Source organism: Crocodylus porosus, unplaced genomic scaffold (genome assembly GCF_001723895.1).
Source record: "Crocodylus porosus isolate Cpor-Errol unplaced genomic scaffold, CroPor_comp1, whole genome shotgun sequence".
In the NCBI taxonomy this organism is placed as follows: domain Eukaryota; kingdom Metazoa; phylum Chordata; order Crocodylia; family Crocodylidae; genus Crocodylus; species Crocodylus porosus.
The window spans coordinates 133,828,035-133,844,682 of NW_017728931.1; the positions used below are offsets into that span (position 1 = coordinate 133,828,035).

Consider the following 16,648-nt stretch of genomic DNA (forward strand, 5'->3'; position numbering starts at 1 on the left):
GCGCTGCGGTCAGTCGCCGTGGCGCGCCCCGCGGCTGCACGGGGGCGGCCGTCGGCGGAAAAGCGGTGCAGCTGTGCGCCTTGTGGAGGCAGCGAGTCGATGGAGCAGGGGCCAAACCCCGGGGAGCCTGGCCCCGCTCCGGGGTTTGCTGTCTGCACTTCCTTCCCCATGAGTCTTCTCCCCGATGCTTGTGCCCGAAAGCTTGCAATGAAGAAAGAGTTGGGGGTTTTTTGCAAAAAACCTTGTCGGTCTAATAAAAGAGATCATCTCTACTACGAGTCCTGATTGCCTCTGCCTCCGCTCTGACGACCCAGATTTTGCTCACTCATGGAGCAATATAAAGTGCATCAGAAGAAGACTTACTTGCACGCTTGTTTCCACCTGGCTTTGCATAATTTTTCAGTGTGCCATTGTATTTGCCGAAAAGCTATTATTTTGAGCTTCCAATACAGTCCTTTCATATTTAAGACCTGGCAGCACTGTGCACCACGCAGATCCCGAGGGGGCGCATCTTTGTACATCAGCCTCCCCCACAAGACCCCAGGATCCAGGCCCACTAGGCAGCCCCTCTCCCAAACCACCCCAAAGCTGGGTGCATCATCCCATGTAACAACACACCTTTTTTATGTAAAAAGAAACTAGAAGCTTTATCATCTGCTAGGGCCCAGGACTGTGTCCGTCCATTTAAGGTGAAAGCAAAAGCAAATGTAATGTTATTAGATGTGCATTCCTTTGCCATGTCCTCTATTCTGCACAAGCACACTACACTCTGGGCAAACAAGAAGCAAACCATGTCCTTTCTTTAGTCCTGTTGTCATTACAATCAAATGTACGTCCCTCTCAGCTCCCTCCGACACCGTCAAGCCTTTTTGAGCATCTTGGCCAGTGCTTCCCCGAAAGTGATTTCTGCACATGAGTTAATGTTTCCACACCTGAAGTGATGTTTTTAGCTAGAGCTAATGCAGCCTGGAGGGCTGCAAAATAGAAGCTGCTTTAAGAGGAGCAGCTACGAGCAGGATTATTGAAGAAACAAGAGCTGGGTTAGTGGAACATCACCAAAATCACTGAAAAAGACAGAAGGTCATTAACCTTCCTGTGGAAAGAGGAGTTTAGAAGGAGTCAGGTGGATTATAATGAGCCATGAAGTCAATCGACTCCCTTAGCACTGCCTGAATATAAATGCTGCTGCCACTGCCAAGCAGTTGGTTTTAAACTTTGGATGGAGCAGGAATCAAAGGGGGAGGGTGTAACTGCACCACTGCACTCCCCTGGATTTGCCCCATGCTTGCATTATGGTGTGACTATGGCAGGCACACAAAGGTATAGCCAGAGGCTGGAGTAAAGCACCCGGTTCCTGGGTAAAGTCATGCTAGGGAAATCAGGAGTGACTAGCCATTGGTGTAAATTACCCAGTGTATGGGTTGTGTGTGTCTGCACCTCTAGTTCAGTGATTCTCAGCCACAGCACCCTGGGGTGCCTTGAGATCCTTTCAAGGTTGCCGCAAGATGCTGTGCAATGTTAGCACTGTTAGGTATGCAAATACGATTCACACGGTAAGCCCAGAGATTTCAAACAGAAATCCACAGTTGTATTCTTTGCAACAGAAAACCTTCTGCATTACTCTTCTATCGTAAAAAAAAAAAAAAAAAAAAAGTGAAAACTAAGAGCTGGCATTTTCCAAGGGATATCTGGAGTCTCTCCAGGGGTGTCTCCAACCTAAAAGGGTTGCAAACCACTGCTTTAGTCAGTGCCATCTCAGGCAGTATTTTGCTCAGTGAAAGGCATCTGCATCTTGTTGTGAGCTGCAGTAATGATGGCTGCTACGGGCAGCTCTCTAGAGCACTGGTCCTCAACCTTTTGAGACTTGACGCATCCCTTACTGAATTCAGGGCACCTCTCATTGGACTTGAGGCACCTGTTGGAAAATGTTAGTTCTTAGTTTACACTAGCTTTTTTGGCTATAAGAAAATAACAGAGCGATTTTTCTGCTCAAAGTTCTCAGAAAGGTCACAGCAGTCCCAAATGTTTTTAAAACTATGGATTCTTACATGAAATTTCTGGGTTTATCTTGTGAATCATTTGCACACCTAATAGTGTTAATAATGTGTAGCACCCCCCAGCACCCTTGAAAGGATCTCAAGGTGAGATTGGTTGAGAATCACCAGTTTAGGGAAAGCTCTTTGTGGCCGTGTCCAGATGAGCACAGCTATGCAGTATGTGGCACCACAGACCTGTCTGCGGTGCCATACCCCACACATTCAGGTGTTCCCCATGCTGCAAGGTAGCAGGGTGGGGTCTTTTTTTGACGCTGGGTTATCCCAGGGTCAAAAACCCCTGTGCAAAAAAAGCAAGCAGGTGGCACGCACTGCCCAAAACCAGAGCCTGGGTGACTAGAGCCACACTCTGGCTGCCGGCCAAGCTCCGGGCGGCAGGATTGCCACAGCTGCAGCTCCCCGAGGCCCCCAGGGCCCCAGGCAAGGCTGCTGGGGCCAGCAATGCACAAAACTGGGATATATTATGCCAGTGCTAACATGGGAACAGCTTGCACCTAGAATCACCCAGTCACAAAACTGAGGTTATAGAAAATGAATGCCAAGCCCATTTCTTCTCTCAATGCTAAGGATTAGATCAAGGGCACGATCACTACATGGTATTATCCCCATACCTGTAGGTTTTGTTGGGGCCAGGAAGGAATTTTTCCTCCCCCTGTGGCTACATGTGTCAGACAGGTTTTTTTGCCTTCCTCAGAAACATTGGGTGTTGATTGCAGGCCAGGCTGGGGTGTGTTGATGCTCCTGCTGGGACAAACCCAGAGGTTCCTGGCTAGTGGGTCTTGCCCCTTTGCTCAGGGTCAGACCAATTGCCATATCTGGGGTCAGGAAAGAATTTTACTCCATGGTCAGATTGGTGCAGGCTGTGGGCGTTTTGCTCAGTAGTGGGGGACGTGGCCCTCTCGGATCCCTCAAGCATAGTTTAACAACCCTTGCAACAGCAGGACATTGCCAGCCAGGGTCCTCCTGATGTACCTGTGTCAGGTTAGGGTGTTATGCCTTATGGCTGTGGGACAGGGTTGTCTGCGTAGTTTTGGTAATAGGTGAGATAAGGATTTGTGTGGGATGGTTTAGCTAGGGATGATCCTGCCTCTGGTAAGAGGTTGGACTAGATAACCTCCAGAGGTCCCTTCCAGCCCTACTTTTCTATGTTCTGTGAGTCCAGGATTTTATGAAAGGAGAAACTGAGGCAGAGGGGATTTCCAAGATTTCCTGGAGAGGAACTCAGGTTACTGGACCCTACTCTAGGTATGTCCTACCATAGATCCAGAGGTGTGAATTCAAGTCTTATGCAAAAGACCACCCCAACTGTGAATGGGTATTCAGTCCTCTAGGCTGGAGAAGTGAATGGGAGCTGGGCAGAATGTCAGCAACATCACCCCGTTTTGCACCACTGGATACAGAAACTGTCATGCCTTAACGGTGCCAGCATAACGGGCTGTGTGACAGGAGTGCCTCTTTGGGTCCGTCTACTAGTGACCCTACAACACCGATTAAGGGCCAACCGCCCGTCTTCTCGCCTGCCATGCCTTGTTACTTGCTTGATTGGAAGATATTAATCAAGCGGGAGGCTGCCCATTTTCTGTCTCGGTGCCTGGGGCACTATCTGCGGGTCCTTTCCTCCCCTTACACCACAGCCCAAGCCTCACAGATGTACCTGATGTTGTTTGGGTCTGTTCCACTCTCCGTGCCACACGGACACTCTCTGGCTTGTCTTGCAGCCTGAGCCCTCACCGGCACCCTCTAGCTTGTCTCACAGCCTGCGCCCCTACCGGCGCTCTCTGACTTGTCCCACACTGCCCGCTCCGGGGCTTCTCGCCACTGCCCGCTCCGGGGCTGGGGTCAATACACCCCTGAATGCTGTGCCCTCTCTGACACCAGGGTCCCCACACTACTGTGGAGCCCCTATGAGGCCTCCTCCAACCCACAATAGCCTCACCCAGTCCTCCGGTATAACAACAAACACGAAACACAAAGCCCCCCAGGCTATAACATAACACTAACCCATCCGGCCAAACCACATTCAATCGCTACCGGGGGGAAATACTCCAACCCCCAGCAGCACCCCAGGGATGGTCACACCTTCAGGGTTGTCCCTTCTGTCTGCACTGGCCCAGCTCCTTCTTCCTTGGTTGCCAGAGGGCAACTCCCCTCCTAGCCTCCTGCCTGGGTTTACAAGGGCCAGGCCCTGCCCCTTCCTGTCAGCCGGCTCCCCAGCGGTTGTCCTGGCAACCAGCACCTGTTACTCTGGCTGCCCAGGCAACTGGCAGTGAACCTCCCCCCATCTTGCCACTAGGGGTCTCCTCCGAGTTGTTTTTCTGCTCTAAGGCACAGGGCACCTGAGTGCTCTGGACAGGCTGTCTAGCTTGGGCTGACCCCTAACCTTTTGAAACATCTGCTAATGATGCCAGCCTTCATATTCCATCTTTCCTCTTCTCACACATCTGTTTTCATGCTTCCTTCCATGCCGCCTCTGTCTCTCACATACAGACCTAGAAGGTCCAGGCCTCCTTATCAAAGTTCTTCCTTAAAATTCACTTCTGTGGTAATGCTTGGAAGAAATTGCCCCCTACACTAAAGCAAGAAACAGAATCATAGGGCAGGAAGGGACCCCATGGTTCATCTTCTCCAACTCCTGCATGAATGAAAGACATACTATTCCTAAAACATCTCTGCCCAATATTTTTCCATCCTGTTCCTGAAAACCTCCAAGGAAGGAGAAATCAGCAGGTAGCTGAGCATTTGGTATTTGAATAATTATAATTGGATTAAAGACATTATGCTACCACTATTTATTGAAGGGAAGATTTTGAAAGGCTCCAAGGTCAGTTAGGAATTGAATTCCCACTGACTTTCAGTAGGAGCTGGGCACCTCTCTGCTGCATACGCCTGTGAAAATATTTCACAGATTCACAGACCTCCTTATTGATCTCTATTTATCTCAACATATAAATATAAAAGTAATGCCCATTCCCAGCCCTGGGAGTTCTTTGGCATGTCATGCATCCAGGGGACAAGGGACAAGGAATTCGTCCATGACAGCGGGATTTTCTATCTTCCGTTCCCTTGTCCCACCCAGATCACAGCCTAGCCCAAGCAGACCAGCTTTGCAATGGGTCCCAAAGGTCAACTAATCTGATCATTTTGGAGCAAGTTAGGAAATGAATTCCAACACCAAGGGGCTGTCCTGATGCATACCCTGCAAATATCTCTTATCCTCTTAAAGGCCTGGAAAATATAACTGATAGTGAAAGATCCAAGCAGCTTAATCTGTCTACATCCTCAAGAGATCACCATCTGTAAATACTTTCATGGGAAAGAAATATAGTAATAGAGTACACTTCTAGCTGGCAAGGATATAACAAGATCCTATAGCTGGAAGTCATATCTAGGCAAATTCAGACTAAGGTGCAATTTTTTTACACTTAACCTCTGAAACAATATTGTAAGGGTTGTGAGGAATTCCCCAGAGGAAATCTTTAAAATACCTGAGATCTAGTCTGGATTTGAAAGAGGAATTTATTCATGTAAATAGATCATAGTATCATAGAAAAGTAGGGCTGGAACAGACCTCACAAGCTCAATTAGTCCAGCCCCCTGGTCAAGTCAGGATCATCCTGACTAAACTATGCCAGCCAGGCACCTGGCCAATCTCCTCTTGAACATTTCCAGGGATGTTCCTCTAGGTAGCCTGTTCCAACGATCGCCCACCCGCCTCATAGAGGGTTCTTCCTAGCCTCCAACCTAAATTTCCTCTACTGCAGCTTGAGGCCATTGCTCCTCATCCTGTCCCAAAAGGCCACAGAGAAAAGGTCATCTCCAGCCTCTCTACAATTGCCCTTCAGTAATTCATAGAAAATAAGGGCTGGAAGGGAGCTCAGGAGGTCACATCTAGTCCAAACCCCTGCTCAAAGCAGGATCAGCCCCAACTAGATCATCCCAGGCAGGGCTTTGTCTAGCCGGGTCTTAAAAACCTCTAAGGATGGAGACTCCACCACCTCTCTGGGTAGCCTGTTCCAGTGTTTTACCACTTTCCTAATGAGAAAATTCTTCCTAATATCTAACCCTCAACTTCCTTGCTGCAACTTGAGACCATTGCTCCTTGTTCTGTCATCTGCACCACTGAGACCCATCTAGCCCCTTCCTCTTCAGGACCCCTGTTCAGGTAGTTGAAAGCTGCTATTAAATCCCCTCTCAGTCTCCTCTTCTGTAGACTAAATAAGCCTGGTTCCCTCAGACTCTTCTCACAAGTCATGTCCCCCAGTCCCCTCACCATTTTTGTTGCCTTCCACTGGATTTTCTCCAATTTGTCCACATCTTTTTTTGTACTGGGGGGCCCAAAACTGGACACAATACTCCAGATCTGGCCACACCAGTGCCAAATAGAGAGGAAGAATCACTGCCCTTGACCTGCTGGCAAAACTGCAGCCCACTACACCGTTAGCCTTCTTGGCAACAAGGACAAGAGCAAACACTGTTTGCTCATATTCAACTTATTGTCCACTGTAACCCCCAGGTCCTATTCTGCAGAGCTGCTGCCCAGCCAGTCAGCCCCCAGCCTCCACATCCATCTTGAAGTGTGGGGCCCAAAACTGAACACATTACTCCAAGAGTGGTCTCCCTGGTACCAAATAGATTGGGAGAATCACTTCCCTTGATTTGTAAGACATGTAGGTACCCAAACTACAAATCCCAGGAAGCAATGAGGCAGCATTTCCAAACCAAATTACTTTGGTTCAGCAGAAATACATCAACATTCAAATTTCCAGTGCAGTAAAAATACTCAGCAGGAAAAAACGTGAACTGTGTCATGGCTGCCAGCTCTTAGTGTGTTGCATACCGGCTATGGTGGTTGTCCCAGCCGCCTGCGGAGGGTTCAGGATTGAGAATATGGTCAGGGGTAGAAAGGTAAGAAAGGTTTATTGACTTAACAAAAACACGACTACACGTAGTATACTAAGACAAATAATGACAGACAATAATAATTCACGTCGGCAACTTATTGGCAGTCCCCTCTGATGCCTGATGTATGACAAGCTTCTCTTTCCACAAAGATCAGTGAGGTCAGGCATCCCTGATCAGCACTGTCCGAGAGGTACCAGGAAGGACCCTGGTATTCAGTCCTTGGGCTCCTCGAGATCCACGGGCCCACTGATCCAGGTCAACAGCTAATTAGTCCCCTTTCAGAGCTTTATCTTCCTTCTGAATGATTTCTGGATGTGCCAGCCAATTTATAACTTCTGAGCTGTGCTGATAACTTACAGCCATTCAGATTCTTTTTACTTCAACTGTCCTTAGACTGATCAATAGCAGTACAAGCCTTGCATTCTTTTGATAAGGTTAATTTTAACTATGCCACAGGGCCTTACTACTTCAAGGCTTTGCTAAATTTACAGGCCTCACTTCATACAAGGCCTTACTACAGCTTAAAGTTTAATTAGGCTCTTAGCAACAACATATAGCTTAATATCTGAACAAATAACAGAAAAACACTTGGTCTAATCTTCATAGAGCCTTCATCAAGCACCTTTATCACACAGAGATAATTTTCATCTGTCACAGTGGTAGCAGCAGACTTTAGGTACCTACCTATGCTTAAATACCTTCATAAATCTCACTGAGGGACTTTACTGCCACTGCCACTTCCTCCAGGCTTCTTCATGGCCAGGATGTTTTAGCAGGGCTTGGCAAGCAGAAAGCTCTCTTCTATGACACTTCAAAGAGCTACTTCTATCACTAGAAATAGCAACAGCTCATCTGAGCTTTGGCTCCCTTTTATTTATAGAAATCTATAAAAATATCTTTATAAAAAGTATATTCTCTATTTATAAAATTCTAAACTTTTAAATTTATAGAATAAGCAAGGCTCCTGAATGTAAAAAAGTAGACAGGACACAGCAATGAAGGCAGAACAGAGCAATACATTTCAACTAGTGATTAAAACAGGTTTTTACTTGGCCTCCTATTCTTGAGAGTACAGTTTTCATGTTTTTGTACCCAGAATATATATGCATGACCAAGCCATGGTACTTGGATTTTAAACCCCCCCACTCAGTTTGAGCAAGTAGTTAAGCACTGAGCTACCTACATAGTAAGATGTTTGTCCCGCAATTATTTAAGGATGCACTGTCCGGGTAAGGCCTCATCGGCTCCCCGCATCGGGGCCGCTTACCAGGCACCGAGTCTCTGCTCATCTTTAGTCGGGCGTTTTACACGTGCTTACCTTTCCTGCCACGACTTCGATGTTAGTAGCGTTGGTTCAGATAATCCGGCACATGTCGTCCAGATATGAGACTCCTCGGCGTCACGCGGGTCCAGCGTTGATGAGAGCTCCACCACTCCTACACCCTTGCCCATTCCACCGGGTGGTGGCCGTCTATCTGGCCCAGCCATGCGTTCGTAAATCGCTCAGATTGTCCAGAAAAGAAACGTATGGATTAACATAAACGCGCTGGCCAGGGGTTCCCTGGATCGAGGCGGCTGCTTCAGCCTTCTACAGCCGACCTCCGATATACCCCTGTACGCCGTGGGGTCACAACCCCCTCTCTAGCTCTCACCGAGCTTTTCTGGAGGACTTACTTGATCCCTCCGTTTATAATTGAGGCTCCCTGGGGCCGATTAACGGAGCTATGGTGCCCCAGTCAAGGAGTGCCCTTACACTAGAGTTTATACGGTACTCAGCTCCTGCCGGGTCTCAGCCGCTCCGGCTGGTAACGAAACAGTCTGCTGGCCCGCGAGGCCGGCCGCCCGGGCTCAAAAGCCCCGCTGGGGCTTTCCCTTTCCCCAAAGGCGCCTACCACGTTTGAAAGCTGCTCGCATCCGCTGTAACGTGCGGCTTCAGCTCCGTCGCCACCTTCTTCCGGTTCCGGCAGTCCCCGGCCTCTCTTTTGTGCCGGCCCCGGGAGTGCCGGGCCCTCCCTTTCCCACACGCCCGGGAAAGGTGAGTTCTCGCCCAGCATCTTGGGCCTGTGAGCGTGTGACTTGCGGGCTCCCGCTTGGGTGTGGAGCCCCAGAGCCAGCAGGCTCCTTCTCTCCCTCACATGCACCTATGAAATGGAAGGCTGTTGTTGGAAAATCAGAAGTCAAATATCTATGTTAGAGCTGTTTGAAAACTAAGAGTAATTGTGTTCAAAATTCTTCACAGTTTTTCCCTTTGGTTTTTGATAAACTGGAAATGAAAGACTTGTTTTTTAAAAACCCGCAAAAGAAATCATCACTGGAAAGGGGGTGGGAGGTGGGGGATGGATAAGTCCCAGTGAAAATAAACAGACAAAATAAAATGCTTTCTGTTTCAAGCAAACAGCTGTTAGTCAAACCAGGGCCCAAAAATCTTACAAAACTGAGGTCAAAATATGAACTTCAGCAAGCTGAAGGGCAAAAATGTACATCTCTGTCTCAGGCAGTGAAGGCTTCAGGCTGCCGGTCAGTGACTTAAGTCAGCTGTATTCTACAAAGCTTTTTTCCCTTGTTTGTCTTTCCAGCCTCTGCCAATGGGTCACTAGTCTTACATGTTTTATTGATGATTAGCGTTTAATATTTGTGCTGCAGCAGAGATTGACCAGGAGCTCATAGGTGTTACACAAAAGCAGAACAAATCGATGGCCATTTTTCCAAATTGCTTGTATTCTAAGTCTACATCCTCCCAGAACACCCTCACAAAGATAATGTTCACCTGCAACCTGGTGAGAGCTACTGCCCAAGACACTTGTGCAGTACTGGAAACTCTGCTAGCTATGTATCCACCGCCCATCAAATTACAGAGCAATAATGGCCCTCACTTCTGCAACTATCTTGTATATGACCAGACCTAATGGATTGATTCTGTAGTCTAATGGATTGATAGAGCAAGCCAATGGCATCCTCAAATATAATTTGCAGTTAGCCTCTGGCCCAGCTCTTAAGGACTGGGACTTGCATGTAGATCAAGGTACTAATTGGGCCAATAACTGGCCTTGTCCAAGAAGTAGCCCCATGCAGCAGGCATTTGGACTGGGTGGTCCCTGCTAGCTAGCAGTAAAGCAGCCTAGGGGTAGTAACCTGGGAAAAATCCAGGCAGAGGATTGGGTGGTAGTAAAACATCCTCAGGGAGATAATTGGGAAGGGACACTATTGGGAAAAGGTACACAATACATGGTAGGTATTTAAGGCAGATTCATCTAATGTGAGCCAAGCTCCTTGTTGTCTTGTTTCTGCAGATTGAATATGTCCACAAGCGCAGCCATAGCCATTCCTAATTAAGCCTGCCACTGAAGACAAGTCCTGTTCTATTGTCTGTCTAAATCGACTGACACCATGAAGTGGTGGACTGTTATGATTGTATTCTTCTTAATAATGCCTTATTGTGTTTCTTGGGTGGGGTCTGTCTACTGTCCTTCTTACCACTCAGATATTAGGAGAGTTAGGGTTTTAACCTGTGACCGTCACCAGGGTGTGGTGTTATACACGGGAGGTGTCGGGGCCTCCGAGGGGGAACAGCCAAAGACAATAGTGAACACCCTGTCCCTTCACAGCTTATGTTTATCCTTCCCTCCTTGGGAGCATGCAACCATGCTTCACCTCCCAAAGAGCAGAAGAGCTCCCACTGTCACTTATGGGGACAATATCAGATAAGTTCACTCCTGCAGATCTGAAAGAGTAGCCATATCCCAAGGAGCATCCTCTGGAGTTGCACTCAGATGACCTTCACGTAGTACTGCCGCAATATTCATATTAGAGAAACCTGCTACCCTGGACCAGCTGAGCAGGAGGAACAGAATAGTTGACTGGCAGGGTAGTAACTGTCAGTGCACCTGTGGCACCGGTTATAATTTTGGGTTCATTCCATACCATAGCTAACTGTGGGTGAGAAGGTAATTGTTGTAGCTATGCTCGATTATAGATTTGTTGTTACATACTTTCTAAGGGAAACCCCATTAAGCGTAATGCCCCTGAGTCTTTGCCTCCACTGGTGCATTCCGCATCTGTTCAGCGGCCTCTCAAAATACTGCGTTCATGGGAAAATCTACCCCCGCCCATTCCTATGACTGACAACACTCTCCAGCGACGGTGTGAGACCCGCCAGGTAGGCGGGCGTGCTACAGGTTGGAACAAAGTCACTACGTGGTTTGTAAATCTTACCTGCACAGAGGCATGGCAGAATGGTACCCACTTTTAATACAACTAAAAGGAGGCTGTATCCACAAGTCTCCACCACTTATTCCCCTCCTTTTATACCAGTAGGATTCCTAAAGCAAATTAGTGCTATGATTCTGCCAGGGCAATGCTGTTTCACTAGCCCAGTACAATATTGTCCCCATAAGTGGCAGTGGGAGCTCTTCTGCTCTTTGGGAGTGAAGCATGGTTGCATGCTCCCAAGGAGGGAAGGATAAACGTAAGCTGTGAAGGGACAGGGTGTTCACTATTGTCTTTGGCCGTTCCCCCTCGGGAGGCCCCGACACCTCCCGTGTATAACACCACACCCTGGTGACGGTCACAGGTTAAAACCCTAACCCTCCTAAACACTTCATTGTTCACTGCCCAAGTATTATTCAGACTGGAACAATGGTCTGTCTGAGCTACCTTTCCAAACTGCTCAGCAGGAGCCCATGTAGCTAAGGGGTTACTTAAGTGGGAATAGCTGACCATTTTCTGTTCCAAGAATACAGTTGGGCCCTGCCAATGAAGAGATGCTCCAGGCTATCTCTGAGATGGGGTTAATTCGGCTATGAATGTCTGGAACTTAGACAAGTCCCAGAAAAATACTGAAGGGATAGCCAATCTCTGACAAGTGGTAGGGCTACTCACTAGGGGAGGCATGCACAAGGGAAAAACTTTGAAACACACTGACAAATTGTTGGCTGATATAGGATTGCAGACAGCCCATCTTGTCCAGGCCATGATGGGCACTGCTTTTAGAGCAGAAAAAAAAATCAAACCTGAAGTACTGCTTGTGTGCAAGTTCAGTTATCATTAAACATGCATTTTTCCCAGGTAATAAGCAATATTAAGAATAGAATATGGCCCTATGGCTTAAAACATGATAAAATGCCTGTAACATTTTTAAAAAGATACCCCTATCAAAGCACCTAAATTACCACTTAAAAAGGCTGTAATAAAAAAAAAGTGTTGATTCCTGGTGCATAGGGTAAAAAATAAAAGCTAGACCACTACTTTTTTGCTCAGCACTGGGCTAGGAAGAAGCTGCCTTTGGGACTGAAATCTGCATTGCCCCATATAGAAAATAGTTACCCCAGATGGCCCTCGGTATGTAGCACAATCCCCCCTAGTTCAAATCAGTAACATCTTAATTAAATTAGGAACCCTATGGAAAGAATGGCCTCTTAGCCCACGCAACATGACCTGTGTACACAAACTACCTAATATTTCATATTTAATGATAGGGCAATACGCTTATTAGGAGGACCCAGGTCACTTGCTGCATAAAAATAGTACCACCTAAGCCTTGTGCAGGTCATGTTGCTTAAAAGCTGAGAATGAAGCTGTTGTTATGCTACGGTTACATAACTGTACTATTGCCCTAAAATAGCCAGAAATTTCTTCTGAAACCATAGCCCTCAACTTTACGCTGCCCACTTCATGGGTATCAAACGTGAACATGCCACGGTTAAAAAACTAAAATAAGGTAAAGGATAAGCTGCAAAGCCTCAAAGCAAAGGCTCAACAAAAAACTCAGTTAGCCTTCCTTGGATGGGAGGGGGCGAATCATCAGTTTAGCTGTCAATGTGCCTGAGCCATGTAAATGGTACAATGTAATTTGCGCTGTTCACATTTCACCAAGTATTACCTCAACTACATGGCTAACCACATTAAGTGTCATAGTGCTCTGTATTGCCTTAGTGGCAGCAACTAAATAGTGTTTTAGCATTTGTTGTCATAAATCTGTTTATTCACACACCCATGCTACGCAAGTTAAACTCAAAGACCCCTCCCCATTCCCTGATGTGGTGCATGTAGCTTTAGCATCCCAACTGTAGCCAACACAGTGCTTCAGCAAGCAAGGGGTGGAGTGTGGCAGTGAGGAGTTGTGTCTGCTCGAAGAAAGTGCTTGCTGAGTGCCCTGTGATGGTTGGACCAGGTGTTTCCTGTTGTTTATGTATTGCAAAACGTGTTACAGCTAAGAAGTTTAGTTAAAATTTAAAGGAAACTATTTGGAGGCCTTGTAATCAGTGGCGCAGCTAAAATTGACCTTATAAAGCAATTGTGAAGGTTTGTACTGCTATTGGTTAGCTATATAAGGAAAGTTCTTGGTGTAAGATTGTAAGTGGTTGTAAGTCAACAGTGTAGTTTAAAAGCTATAAATTTGCTGTCACATCCAGGAACTGGCAGAAGGAAGATGCAGCATGTTAAAGGAAGCTATCGTTGTGAAAGAGAAGCTGCTGACCTGGGTTTGGTGGGCTGGTGGATCTCAAGAAGCCCAAGGACTGAATACCAGGGTCCTTCGCGGTACCTCTTAGACAGTGCAGATTGGGGATGCCTGACTTCACTGAATTTTGAGAGGCTTGTCATATACCAGACATCAGAGGGGACTGCCGATAAGTTGCCGTCTCAGAATATTATTGTCTGTCATTGTTGTCTTGTTATACTACGCGTAGTTGTGTGTTTGTTAAATCAATAAATCTTTCTTACCTTCTTACTTCCAACCACTCTCTCAATCCCAACCCCTCCTATGGTGGCTGGGACAAACCTGATTATACACAACTTCCTGGTGCAAGTGTTAGAGAGGCCAGCTAGGGCTGTGCTTGTCTTAATTTGCTGTTTACAAACAGGGAAGTATTGGTGGGGAACGTAGAAGTGGAAGTGGATGGCAACTTGTGCAGCAGCTGCTGACCATGAAATGATTGAGTTCAGGATCATGAAAAAAGAAAAGAAGGAGGGCAGCAGAGTAAGGACCCTGGACTTCAAAAAAGCAGACTTCAACCAGGTCAAGGAATGACGGGCAGGATACCCTGAGAAACCAGTCTGAGGGGGAAAGGAGTTTGGGAGATCTGGTTGTTCTTTAAAGAAACTTTACTTTTGAGCCAAGAGTGTGCCCTTGTTGATACTATGATCCTGAGGGTGCAGGAACAAACCATCCTGATGCTCAGGAATACCAGCAAGCATGGCAGAAGAACAGGCTAAAATGCAGTTGGAGTTGCAGCTCTAGCAAGGGAAGAGAAGGCTGACAAGAAAGGTTTCTACAAGTACATCAGCAATAAGAGAAAGATCAATGAAAGTATTGGTCCTTTACTGAATGGGGGAAGCACCCTAGTGACAGATGATGCAGAAAAGGATGAAGTACTTAATACCATTATTATCTCAGTCTTCGTAGGTGAGGTCAGCTACCAGACTATGGTTCCTGGTAGCCCAGTTTAGGGAGGAGGTGAGCAACTGACCGTGGGAAAAGAACAGGTTAGGAACTACTTAGAAGAGCTGGATATGTACAAATTCATAGGACCAGACATGATGGAACTAAGGGTGCTGAGGGAGTTGGCTGATGTGATTGCAGAGCCTTTGGCCATTATCTTTGAAAACTTGTGGCAATCAGAAGAGGTCCTGGCTAATTGTGTCAGGGCAAATATAGTGCCCATCTTCCAGAAAGGCAAGTAGGAGGATCTGGGGAACTACAGACCTATCAGCCTCCCCTCAGACCCTAGAAAAATTATGGAACAGGTCCTCAAGGAATCAACTGCTAAGCACTTGGAGGAGAAGAAGGTGATTAGGAACAGTCAGCATGGATTTATTAAGGGCAAGCTATACATCTGACCAATCTGATTGCCTTCTGTGATGAGATGACTGGCTCTGTGCATGCAAGGAGAGTGGTGGATACCATATACCTTGACTTAAGCAAGGCTTTTGATATGGTTGCCCACAACATTGTTGCAAGCAAGTTAAGGAAGTATAGGTTGTATGAATGGGCTGTAAGGTGGATAGAAAACTGTCTAGCTAGTTAGGCTCAAAGAGTAGCAATCAATGACACAATGTCTAGTTGGTAGCTGGTTTTGAGTTAAGTGCCCCAGGGTTTGGTTCTGGGGCTGGTTTTGTTCAATATCTTCATCAGTGACCTGGAAGATGGGATGGAATGCACTCTCTGCAAGTTTGCAACTGATACCAAACTGGGGGGAATAGTAGATATGCTGGAAGGTAGGGCTAGAATTCAGAGAGACCTTGAAAAATTGGAGGATTGGACCAAAAGAAATCTCATGAAGTTCAGTATTTGCACATGCAAATTCTTGCACTTTGAACTGGACAATCCCATGCACCAGAATAGACTGGGGAATGACTGGTTAAGCAGCCGGTCTGCAGAAAAGGGATTGGAGGTTACAGTGGACAATACGCTGAATATGAGCCAACAGTGTGCCATTGTTGCAAAGGAAGCTAACAGCATACTGGGCTTCATTAGTAGGAGTGTTGCCGGCAGATCAAGGGAAGCAACTATTTCCTTATATATGGCACTGTGAGGCCACATTTGGAGTACTATGTAACTACAGAAAAGATGGGTTTATTTAGTCTAGAGAAGAAAAAAGTGAGGGGGGATTTAATACAGCCTTCAGCTACTTGAAGGGTAGTTACAAGAGGCTGGTGCTAGACTGTTCTCAGTGGTGGCAGATAACAGAACAAAGAATCATAGAATCATAGATAGAAAATGAGGGTTGGAAGGGACCTCAGGAGGTCATCTAGTTCAACCCTCTGCTTAAAGCAGGACCATCACCAACTAGATCGTCCCAGCTGGGGCTTTGTCAAGCTGGGCCTTAAAAACCTCCAAGGATGGAAATTCCACCACCTCCATAGGTAACCTATTCCAGTGCTTCACCACCCTCCTAGTGAGAGTTTTTCCTAATATCCAACTTAAACTTCCCTTACTGCAACTTGAGATCATTGCTTCTTGTTCTGTCATCTGCCAACACTGAGAACAGTCTGTCACTGTCTTCTCCATAACCGTGCTTCAGGTAGTTAAAAGCTGCTATCCAATCCCCCCTTAGTTTTCTCTTTTGCAGACTAAATAAGCCCAGTTCCACCAGCCTCTTCATAGCACGTGCCCCAGGCTCCTCATCATTTTCATTGATCTCTGTTGGACTCTCTCCAACTTGGCCACATCATTTCTATAGTGGGGGGCCCAAAACTGGATGCAGTACTTCAGATGTGGCCTCACCAGTGCCAAATAGAGAGAAATAATTACTTCCCTTGATCTGTTGGCAACACTCCTGCTAATTCAGCCCAGGATACCATTAACATTCTTGGCAGCAAGGGCACACTGCTGGCTTATATTCACCTTATTGTCCACTGTAAACCCCAGGACCTTTTCTGCAGAGTTGCTGCCAGCCAGTCAGCCCCTAGCATGTACCAGCACATAGGATTGTTCTGTCTTGAGTGCAGGGCTTTGAACTTGTCTTTGTTGAACCTCATGAGATTCCTTTTGGGCCAATCCTCCTATTTGTTTAGGCCACTCTGAATCCTAGCCCTACCTTCCTGCAGATCTTTAGGCTGCAGGAAGGAAAACTTTTTTTCTATACAGGTTACCAGAATCTGGAATGCACTCCCAGTAGAAGTGTTGCAGTTGCCATCCTTGGAGGTGTTCAAGATGAGGCTGTAGAAGTACCTTGCTGAGATCGTTTGAGCCC

General features: G+C 46.8%; 1 long non-coding RNA gene across 1 annotated transcript in view; it reads right to left on the bottom strand.

Moving 5' to 3' along the window:
• Positions 1-5,346: 5,346 nt before the first annotated feature.
• The window catches only part of LOC109316144, a 21,142-nt gene continuing 9,840 nt past the window's right edge, over positions 5,347-16,648 (bottom strand). The window contains exons 3-4 of the long non-coding RNA XR_002102730.1: positions 15,007-15,011; positions 5,347-5,357 (exon numbers count right to left, since the gene is read on the bottom strand). This is a non-coding gene — a long non-coding RNA (uncharacterized LOC109316144). The remainder of the gene's footprint in view (positions 5,358-15,006; positions 15,012-16,648) is intronic.